Consider the following 12,281-nt stretch of genomic DNA (forward strand, 5'->3'; position numbering starts at 1 on the left):
TGGAGTTACCCCCACAACAATTGATGGAATATCATACTGTCCCAGAGAACTATGAGACACATATATACCAAGGATGATAGTTGGAACCTTAGAACAATTGGAATTAAAGGTGTTGGCTCAATTACTAACATCGAATTCAATCCTCCAAGCTTTTCCTTGATTTTTTAAAGACAATTCATAAGATATTGATCATTGACCCTAGTTGGAGCCATACACTCTATCATTATGCCGAACTTGGCAATATTCATTAAGGAGGAACTGTGGAGCTTCAGGAAGTTCAGATTTGGTTTCCCTGATCATTTCATCAATTTCTTTTGACAAGATAGTAGTGTTTGCTCTTATTGGGCTCTTGACTCCTCTGAATTGAGGGTTCATTCGAATTGAATCTCGCATGAGACTCTATGTATCATATCACATTGAGAAGCTAATGACAACTCATTGTTTAATTTTAGTTGGCTCCCCTACTTTCTTGCTATTAAGATTTCATTGCTCATTTCGCGGTAAGAAAACTTCATCACTTTTAAACGTTGGCACAAGAAGAACAACAACCTTCCACTTGAGTGAAATTTAAATTCAGAAACCCTATAAAATTGAATCACTGGTTTGATTCCATAGTTACTGGTTCGTAAAACATTTGACAACTTATTCATCATTTCTTGTGGCTTCTGCCTAGATTTGTTAACTAGGGAAGCTCTTTGCATGGTGTTTCAGAGCTTTTGTATAGTCTTTCAAGGACACCAAAGAGTAAAGATCAATGGGAATATAAGTGGGATGTTTTCGCTTACCAACATTAATACATGGGAAATCACCAGAATAGTGCAACTGTATGTTGTGATGATGGACAAACCAATCATATACAGCGAGCTCCTCTGTCTCTACTTCACCATTTTTAGTCTTCGTGACTTTTTGTCTTATTGAAAATAAATTTATGCTCAATTCAATGATTTTCTATTAGTGGATGATATGAGCCTTCAAAAATGCCCCAATATTTATCATTTCTTTCTCCAGCACTAATTCTAAGTATGAGCTTTGTGTTTGAGATCCACATGTCAACTACCAAGATCTACTCCAAAGAGATTGCCTTGTTTGAAAATATTTTTTTCTTCTCATTTTATTTTCAAATTTTGAAAAATATCAATTAAAAGAATTTTGAAAAATGTTTAACAAAAAATTATGAAAAAATATTGCCCCTTTCTAGATTTCAAAATTGAAATAAATCATAAAACAAGAGTTCATTAGATATCAAAGAATTAATTACTATCTTAATCCTTCAAACTTATAACTCTTTGACAAGGGTCAGAATTAGTGATTGGTTTAAGGATGTCTTCCTATTTTCTAAGGTTTCAGCCATTAAGTCTTTCTTCTTATCCCTACTATTTGAAACGTTATACATGCTCCTCATTTTTTTTTTCTTGACATTTAAGTGGGTGCAAACAAAATGTCGCAACTAGAAAAATCAAATGCTACACCTTTTATAACACTTATATTTCAGTTCTCTGAAATCTTCCATTTGTTCAAGCTTCGTTGACTCATCTAGCCAAGGCAGTGCAGAAATATCAATCTAAAAATGAAATTCCTGAGTGCTCGTGTGAAATTAATTATAGCAGGCGTTCCTCAACTCCGTTAATCCATCTTCTTCGAAACTACTTATTTAGTAAATTTGATTTAATTTGTCGTTGTTTGGCTAGCTAAATTCAACTTTATTGTACATATATGTTTTAAAATTACCTTTATTTGGCTAGCAAAAAGATTCATGTCGTCACAAAGTCTTTGACTTGAGAATCACAGTGGAGAAAACACCGAATTGCTAAGTACCTGATCAATGTCATTACCTTTATTGGCTAGCAAAAAGATTCATGTCGTCACAAAGTCTTTGACTTGAGAATCACAGTGGAGAAAACACCAAATTGCTAAGTACCTGATCAATGTCATTACCTTTATTGGCTAGCAAAAAGATTCATGTCGTCACAAAGTCTTTGACTTGAGAATCACAGTGGAGAAAACACCGAATTGCTAAGTACCTGATCAATGTCATGGTTTGAATGTAATCTATTCATAAAGCCAGGGCTTTTGAGTTTCCTCTATAACCAATTGCTTTAGCAGAACAACTCATCTTTATTGTATACATATATAATTATATTATGGGTATAGAGATCCAATTTCCTAAGCTTTCCAAGAAGAACCTGTTATAGTCCAGATGTTGTTGAAAGTCAGAAAATCTCATCGTTAGAGTTCAATTTCCAAACAACTGACCCAAACTAGATTCACCTACATGACTATTCCATCTGTGAAGATCATGATCATAATTGAACGTCATCAACAGAAGTAAAAACTAATTAGCTTTGCAATCTGATGTGTAAGATGCCCATTTTGTTCACACCCTTACATACCTGAATGACAAACCCTTAATTATCTCTTCAATCAAAGAGAAGGCTATCTTGCTTCCTACAAGAGAAGGGTATGTATTCTAATATATTTTATGGAGTACGATTAAGGGTTCTTATTTTACAAAGGTTCAATCTTGTCACTTGCTCAAAGGCTATAACCTTAATTCTCAAGGGAGCTTTTAGTTCAAATGGTATTTAAAGAACTACAAGATTAAAACTTGTTCAACTATTTAACCTTAGAAGGTAGCATAAATTAAATCATTAAAATATTAAAATATTTAAACAAATATTAAAGATAAAACAAAAATGAGTTCAAACAAAACAAAAATCTTAATACAAGTGGCAGAAGCAATGACTTCTTGATCAACATCAGAATGCCCATCATTCTTCGAATGTTCATGCCCCTGAATCAATCAAATTATGGACCTTGCACCTCATTGCCTTACAGTTCTTAGTGGAATACCCTGAACTTCCTATGTGATAGCTACATATGGCATCAACATCGTAGCCCTCAGGATATAGTGACTCTTTTGGCCTTTGGGATGCTTCTCAAGAGAAATAGTTAGTTGTGGGGCATGTATCATCATACGTATAGAGGTTTCCATGTATGAAAAAGGCATGGTTTTTTCCTTTTTCCTGATTGAGCCCAGCCAATTTCCCTATCTTGTTGCATTCTTTGTAAATTCTCTTACAATTCTTCCTTCAATTTTTCGAGACTTGCTTCCATTACGTCACGTGATTAAGGCCACTTCCATTGAATTCTCCATGAATTAATCCCCATGTTTTCATTAATGATGCATGCAAAAATGTTTAAATAAATGAATTGCATAATGTAAATGCAAAAGGTATCGATTTCCAAAAGTAACCATTCTTAGAAAGAGTCTCATTCATCTAAAATAGTTTTCATCATTACAAGAGAGATCAATATACAAATGCAGTTTGACCCTTTTATTTAGCTCTATGATCTCAGTCATGATCCCTTCAACTTTCTCTCCATACTCAGATGATAAACTAGTGCGAAGTAGAATGACCCCAGCTCTATTGGCTAGCTCTTGTTCAAAAGGTTATTTTATAGGAAAAAGATAAATCACATTCTTTATTCTTGTAATGATCTTCATAATATATGATTTCAAATTTACTCAAGCCACTCGTAATTGGAACAAAGTCACGTGTTCTATACTGTCTGAGGACCATTAACGGGGCATAGTTGACACCTCCCCATAATCCCAACAACGGGACATAGTCGAGATCTCCACATCTGAATAAAATACTGGTATATCCTAGCCTAAGAACACACCAAGCGATATCTCGGTCCTGTAAATTATTGAAGGTTGATATCCATCTTCTCCTTAGCAATCCCTATGGCCAATCCTTGCTAATAAATTATTTCAAGGGTGAGTACATGGTGGAGAAATGGTGATAAGAAACTTTCTCTTCTTTCTAGAAATGACTACAAATCCAGTCGGTGAGTAGTTAAGTGTAGCCTATGAATCGACCTCCCTCTAATCTACGATAATTATTTAAGGATCGGAAGGTCTCTACCAAGATAACCGGTGCATGATTTATGTCTCTCTCTAATCTGTCAAAGAAATCTGCAATAGCAACATCCAGGTGGAACAAAGTCTTTGGGAATATCACCATACCATATATAGCTAGAGTAAAGGTGTCTAATATGTTATCTTCATTTATGTGCTCGAGTATCACCTTATTGAGACAATGCCACGGGAAACACTCGCTTTCTTTTTTTTTGTTGGATGTTGTTTACTATCAAATTTTCACATCTACCATTAATCTTCACAAGTTTGATTTTGAAGGATTTGACTTTCAGATGTATACTCTTCTATTTTTAGCATCAAATATTGTCTATTGAATATGAATCAGTTGTAAGCAGGATTTCAGAATCAGACGAGGTATTTAAGCCAATGTTCATCTATCTTTACATAAATGAGGAAGACTATGTCACCATATTTCTTGTGGAATTTCTACTTGGTAGCTACTCTTCAACTCTCCTAAATCCCTATAAGCTCTTATATATCATTTTTCTTGAAATTGACATTAACATCTGTGGAAATCTATGATACATAATACCCCAGCAAACCGTCTCTTTTTACTTTTTTTGCTTCTTCAGACCAAACTCAGACAACCATATTTGGTTCTTCCTTGTTATGAATACTCTTTTCCATCTTAATGATTGTTCATCTACTTTGATGATTACTTGGTTAATCAGAAAATTTCTTTTATTTATGATGATCATGCAATACCAAATAATAAACAATCAAACATAGAAAATGTGTAGTATAAAAAATTCAAATATCACGTAAATATTATTGAATGGTAATTGCAACACCTTATCACATGCTTTTCTACCCTTATTAGGTTAAATCCTACCCAAAATATGCTTTGTACCCCATGCTTTGTTTGAAAATAAAACCAAACCACATGTTTTTCTAGTTCACGTGCTTTATTCAGAAAGTAAAATAATACGTGTAAAGAAAAGAGGTTTAGTTTCGTTTCTCTTTTATGTCAACTTATTCGGGTACCTAACAACGAACCGAGTTTCGACATTAATTTTATTGGGGTGGATTACTAAGGATCACAATATGCGGTATTGGTTTCTAAGAAAAAGTACTCAAATTATCCATGTTGGTGCCTCCTTAGGCTACCAAACCCTTAACCCTGGCCCATTACAGGCTCGTACAGATCGAGTTCAATTAGAGAGGATACATTCCCTTGTGTCCATGCAGAGAAACAATTTATCTCATGTAGACATATGGTATATGAACCCCAAAGGTTACTTGCTAAAATCCATACGGAGAAACAAATTATCACGTAGACTAAGCTTTCACCTCAACTTAAAAAGGACAAAGCTCGTAAGTGAGCTTATGCTATGTAAATGCATGTGTTGTGTGTGAGGAGAAACTCACAAACCTTTAAAAACATGACAAAAGACAATACTTTCACGAGTTCCAAAAATCTGTTCAAATCTGAAGACCACTAAAATAAAAAATCAATTAGTATAAAAAATCAATTAGTTTAAAAAAGAATAATGCATGATATGTTGAAACTCAAAATAAACAAAAGGATCATAAATTAAATACAATTTAAGTTTGCAATTCCCAAGAATAAAAACAACGTATAATCGTTTATGGCCTGACTCTCTAAGTCCAGTGGAGTCGCCAAGTTGTCATAATGTCTCCCTCGGGGATCCGTTAGACTTTAAAAATTAATTCGGGGAAGGCGATGAAATATAATTTTGAAAACAATTTGATTTTGGAGTCGCCACCAACCTTTAAGTTAGGTAGGTTGGAAACCTTAAACATCATTTTAATGAGTTTAGAAAAATCATTAAAAGACGAAAAAAATGGTATGTGCTTTACCAAAAATTCCTTTTTAAGAGTTCGGGAGTCGATTAAGTGTGGGGAAGGATGAGCACCCCCATAACGCCCAAGTTTGGTACCTAAATGATTATATGATGTTTAAATGTTAGGAAATTACAAACTCAAAAATATATTTAAATTACGATCCTCATATTTATTTGAATTTATTAAAAGATGTCAATTTTAGAAGAATAAAACTAAAGCAATGATGCTTTTGCCAGTAAGGAAATACAAATTTGACGACAAATGATAAATGATGTGGGTACAAAAAATTAAAAGAGCCCCAAAGATATTTTATAGAATAAGACTATTTATTTAATCAAAAAATTATAATTATTTTTATAAAATAAAATACATCATTTTGTACGAACAATCCTTGAAAATGCACTTTCTTTATAGTTAGGAGACTTTTTCATGGATTCCCTCACAAAAAGGTGTTTCATTAATTTTATGGATGATATAGTTTAAAAGAGTATAGTATTATATTAAATTTTAGAAATGTTCAGATAAAAAAATTCCCTTTTGTGCGAACAATCCTCGTGAATGCACTTCCTTTGTAGTTATGAGACTTTCTCATAGATTCCCCTCACAAAAAGACATTATATTTTCCTTATATCAACGATAAAAATAAAATAAATAAACAAAATAAAAATAGAATGTAATAAAAAATAATAAGTTAAAAGAGTAAAACAAAGAAAACTATCGAATACAAAAAAACCTTTTGTGCGAAAATTCTTCGAAAATACACTTTCCCTTGTAGTTGGGAGATGTCTTCATAGATCTCCCTTACAACAAAAATTTATCTTTTCTAAATACATAATAAAAAATGATGATTTATATAAAAAAAATAAAGTTTGAATAATATAAAAGTGTGCATAAAAATTTATTGAAAAATAAAGATGACAAAATTCAATTTCGAATATAAAATATGAGTCGAACATTGGTGGCCTACTAGCACAAACGAGGGACCAACATGCAAGTTTTCTAAACCAACAACCAAGATTAAAATACCAGTTAAGTAAGAGGATAAATTAATAAAGTTGAAACGTAAATAGTGAAAAGTATAGGCATTAGATCTAAATATACCACAAGCAAGATTAGTGACTAAAATAAAATGAAGTGTAAGCTAATATGCTTAAATGCAAATACAGAAAATAAAATGCAAGAAATAAAAAATGACTAAAATAAAATGCAACAAAATTAAAGGGCAAAAACAATAAAATGTTGAAATTTAAAGTGCTGGAAAATAAATAAAATAAAAAATAGAAATAAATTGCATAAATTTAAAAGTTAGGGGATATTTTAAACTGTTTAACCCGGACCATAAATAATGCAGATCGTCCCCCAGGGCAGGTAACCGCAAGGCTGTGAATATTAGAATGTTAGAAAGTTAGCGGGTTAGTTTGTGCAATAAAGTAAAATGTTAGTAAGTTAGTAAGAACAATAAAAATGAGAAGTTAGTATGTTAGTATGAACAAGTAAAATAAAAGTTAGAATGTTAGTAAGTTAGAAAAGTTAGCGGTTAGTGGTTAGAAGAGTCCAGACCATAATAATGTGGTTCTTATACCAGATCGAGTCACCACAAGGTCGAATCAAATAATACAAACAAATATATAAAAAATAAAATAGAATAAATAAAATAAGAAATTTAGTGGTTAACACAGTCTGAACCATAATAATGTGGATCTTACCCCTAATCGAGTCACCACAAGGTCGAATCGAATAATGCAAACAAATATATAAAAATAAAATAAATAAAAAATAAAAAATATTAGTGGTTAGTAGAGTCTGAACCATAATAATGTGGATCTTATCCCAGATTGGGTCACTGCAAGGTCAAGTAATAAGAGAAACAATAAATAAATAAACAATGGTTAAAATGTAAGAAAATAAAAGCGATTGGTTAATGTGCGATTAAATAAAAGTTAACAGTTAATTTGAAATAATAAAAATGCATAGATCAGTGACCAAATTAAAATAAAATAAAGCAGGGGCTTAGAGTCACAATAAACAACACAAAAGATGCATAGTGACCATAATGCGTAAGCATGGCAGAAGTGGAGGGACCTATGGGTAATTAGCACCTAAAGCAAATGACCAAAACATAAAAGAATGCTAAAACAGGGGGACTTACGTGATTTGCCCATTTTTCTTAAACCAGAATGTTTCCCCTGGGAAACACGTGAACTCCCAGCCCACTCTCTCGTTTTTTTCATGCGACTGAAAAACTTGGAGCACAACCCCCAAATACCAGCGACAGTCCTTGCACATGGGCCACCGCTCAACAGTGGTCATCCCGACTCCATCCGACCGACGAGCACCAAAAAATAAAGCTCTTAAACCCTAAGAGACTTTCCCTCCTCTCCTTCTCTCCTTTTCAACTCATTGTTGAAAGGCTTAAAACAAGCCTCAACGCCGACCATAATGCTTCTGTCGCTCCACGACGAACACCCAAACTCCGACTAACGCCGGACCGAACGAGTAAAATCCAACAAAGGTCTAAGTGAGCAAGCTTTTCTCCCTCCATTTGATCTCAACCAAAGCCTCCCCAAGGACCCTACGAGCTTATCACCGGCCACCAACAGTCGACGCTTCCTGGTCGAGAGATGGACTCTCTCTCACACTCCGACCACCGCTCAACGGTGGCCACCCCTATGCATCTACACTATCCCGAAAAAAGGAAAGAAAAATAAGAAAGAAATGAAATGAGAAAGAAAAGCCCTATATTATTTCTTCTTTTCTGGTTTATAAGAAAAAAATGGGGGTTGTACACTGCTTTGCTTTTGGCTTTTGAAGCCCCCGCTTTTACAAATGGGTAAATTGGAGCTTAGTCCCTAAATTTTATTCTTTTTTTGTATTACAATGTTATCAAAAACAAACAAGAAAAATATGAGTAAAAAATATTGTTGAATTAAAGTATTATAAAAACAGCTTCAGTGTGCAAAGGATATGAGTATGTACCTCACTACAATCTTTGAGAAATAACCCCCACCAACACATCCAAGAAAGTTCTAAATGAAAATCATGGATACAAATATATGAGTATTATCATACCCCAGAGACTGGCTCATCTGACAAATATTATCTATCACAGTTAAACTTGATCCTTAACTTAATAGAAGAGAGAAAAAGATAAGACAAAAGTCTACTTTGATCAAAGCCTGCGTCATATTAAAGTCATCCCCTCTGTGAGGACCTCTCATTCTCTTCACCCTTACTGCTCCTTATTAGTAGAATGAGGAAAGAAGCAAGTCCTGCTGTAAGTTCTTCTGCTATCCCATGCTGGCAATAGTTGTTAGGAGCACGTTAGGGAGTTCCTAAGCTGTTAGGATTTGTTATTCTGTTATAGTGCAATTATGAGCTTTGTATTTTGTATATAAATACCATCATTGAATTGTAATTCATGTGCATTAATTCAATAACATTTGTTGTTATTTACCACCTCCCTAATATGGTATCAAAGCCATTGATCTTGGGATTTCAAGATTAACTTCTGCTGCCTGAGCTGGTCTTGATGGAGTCCACCATAGGTTCAAAATCATTTACCAATAAGAAGGTAAATGTTGTCCTAGATGAAATGAACTTCCTTATTTAGAAGCAGCAGATTTTACTCACCGTCAGAAGTCATCGGCTGGAACGGTTACTTATATGAGCAGCAGTAACTCCGCCAGAGATAGTGGTTGATGATGATGGCACGGTCCGTTTTAATGACGAATATGAAGACTTTGTGGCTCAAGACAACGCTCTAGCCTCATGGTTGATGTCCACAATCAGCCCACATATTCTTCCTCAATTGTAAGCGTTGAAACAACAATAGCTGTTTAAAACACTGTCCTTCATTTTATTGCCAACCACTCAACAACGGCAGTTATGAGCCTTCACTACAAACTCCAATCCTTTAAAAAAGGAGGTGATAACAAGCGAGCTTATTTTACGCGTGTAAAGGAGGTATGCGATGCTCTAGCCTCTTGTGGCAGTGTTGTTCCTCATGTTGAACAAATCACTAGCATTTTGAAAGGACTCCCTCGAGAGTACTAGCCTTTTATGGCGATCATCACGTCTATGAGGGACACCATGTCGTTAGACAGCATCTCCACTATGCTAATCGACGCAGAAACTCCACTACTTAGTTTCGATGATCAGCTTGAAATGTTGCCTATGGCTGCAAATGTTGCACAGGGTGAAGTAAGAAATACTATAATGGTGCACAATAGCTCTAATCAAAGGACTGGTTATTCGTATAACTCCCGATCCAGTGGTAGAGGTAGTGGCAGGTCTAGGGTTCAGTGCCAACTTTGTGGAAATATTGGCCATCTAGTTGAACGATGTTGGCATATATATGATAAAGATTTTTCTTGTGTTCCTTCTGTTCAGCAAGGCCGGTATTCATCTGAGTACAAAGCTACATCTTCCTCTGGAAGCTTCGTAGTGTCATCCATTGATGAAGGTTGTGAGTGTTGTGCAAAAAAATAAATGCTTCAGGTGTAAATGATCAGCCTCAAGCACATGCTGCTGTTGTGCAATCTGACCATTGGGTGGTTGATACAGGAGCCACGCATCATGTTACTGCTGATGCTAATAAGGTGTTGAACTCCTCTGAGTACCGTGGTCCATGTAAACTTTTAATTGAGAATGGTATGCCTCTTGATGTTGCCTTGGTTGGCCATGCTCAAGTAAATGCTTCCTCATGTGTAATTTTCTTGAATGATTTGCTGCATGTGCCACAAATAAAAAAGAATCTACTTTCAGTTTCGAAGCTTGCTAGGGATAACGACGTTTTCATGGAATCTCATGCCAATCGATGCTATGTTCGAGACAAGGCTACTGGAAGAGTATTGCTTGAAGGAGATGAGAATGATGGCCTATATTCATTTGATGTGAATAACAAACCACTAGAAGTTCGTGTGGCACAAGAAAAAGCCAAGTTGAAATCAAACCCTTTGGATGAGTTATGGCATAGGTGACTTGGCCATCCAGCAGCTGAAACTCTATTAAGAATAGTTTCTGAACTAGGCTTTAAACTTCATTCTCATGTAAATAAAGAATGTGTGGCATTCTATTTGGGCAAAAGCCACAAACTACCTTTTAGTGAATCGAATACAATGGTAACTTCCTCGTTTGAACTTGTATATTCAGACTTATGGGGACCCCCACACGTGTCTTCAAATTAAGTTTTACATCTCATTTGTGGATGCATATACACGTTATACATAGATTTATCTCTTGAAACATAAAGATGAAGCATACTTAGCATTCCAATTGTTTCAGAAACTTGTAGCCAATCAATTTGGTATTACCATCAAAGCACTTCAAACATATTGGGGTGGTGAGTTTCGCAGTGTTTAACCCTTACTAGCTCAAGAAGGCATTGTTCATAGGCTCACTTGTCCACACACCTCTGAGCAAAACGGTGTAGTTAAGAGAAAACACCGTCGCATTATCAAGCTGGCATTAGTGTTGTTAGCTCAAGCCTGCTTACCAATCAAGTATCGGTCATATGCAGTTAATTATGCAATATATCTAATTAATCGACTTCTTACCAAAGTCCTACAAAATGCCTCACCATTTGAAAAGCTCATTGGAAAAAAAACCTTACTACACTATAATAAAGGTTTTTGGCTGCAAGTGCTTTCCTCACCTGAGGATGTTTCAAAAGCACAAACTGTCCTTCAGGTCACAAGTGTGCACTTACCTTGGAGTTAGCCCTCAGCACAAAGGATTCCATTGTTTGGCAACTGATGGACGAGTATATGTTTCTCGTCATGTTATGTTTAAAGAATCTATATTTCCATTTGCAGGGAAAAATAGCTGTGATAACGTGAGTTCAGCAGCCAACTCCAGTTCGAATACTCAGTCTCTGCGAATTGTCACAACAGCCAGGAACTCATGCGCCTAAGAATTATATCATCTACCTAATACAACTACAGTACATTAAGAAGATGATGGAGCAGTGGTTCCCAATGAGGTCGAAATGGACAATAGTGGATCGCAACACATTCCCGAAAACACCTTACAACATGCCTCTGATGCTGCAGAGTCAGAAGAAATTTCTTCTGATAGAGGTATAGCTCTGGATACATATACTGGAAGTATACCAAGTAATGATATGCAAGGTGATGCCTCTGAGCCAGTTATTAAAATTCCTGAACCCTGTAATATTCTTGTGCCCTCTGAATCTGTTGATAATACACTCCAAACTCATGTTCATCATATGATGGCACGTAGTCGTTATTGCATTTTCAAACCTAAGGCATATTCAGCTAACGTAGATGAAGAGGTTCCCACTATAATTTATGCTGCTCTTCAATCCCCTCACTGGGCTGCAGCAGTACACGATGAATATAATGCCTTGATCAATAATTGTGCGTGGACTTTGGTCAAGCTTCCCAAGGACATGATGGTTGTGAGGTGTAAATGGCTATTTCTATTTCTTGTTAAGCACAACCTTAATGGATCGATAAACAGGTATAAAGCACGCCTGGTAGCCAAAGGGTTCTCACAGATTCTGGGCCAGGAC

The 12,281-nt window shown here is 35.3% G+C and overlaps 1 pseudogene; it reads right to left on the reverse strand.

Moving 5' to 3' along the window:
- Window positions 1–12,281, reverse strand: part of LOC120205780 — a 46,373-nt pseudogene that overhangs the window by 8,110 nt on the left and 25,982 nt on the right.

This window comes from Hibiscus syriacus, unplaced genomic scaffold, assembly GCF_006381635.1.
Source record: "Hibiscus syriacus cultivar Baekdansim isolate YM2019G1 unplaced genomic scaffold, ASM638163v2 tig00013040_pilon, whole genome shotgun sequence".
In the NCBI taxonomy this organism is placed as follows: domain Eukaryota; kingdom Viridiplantae; phylum Streptophyta; class Magnoliopsida; order Malvales; family Malvaceae; genus Hibiscus; species Hibiscus syriacus.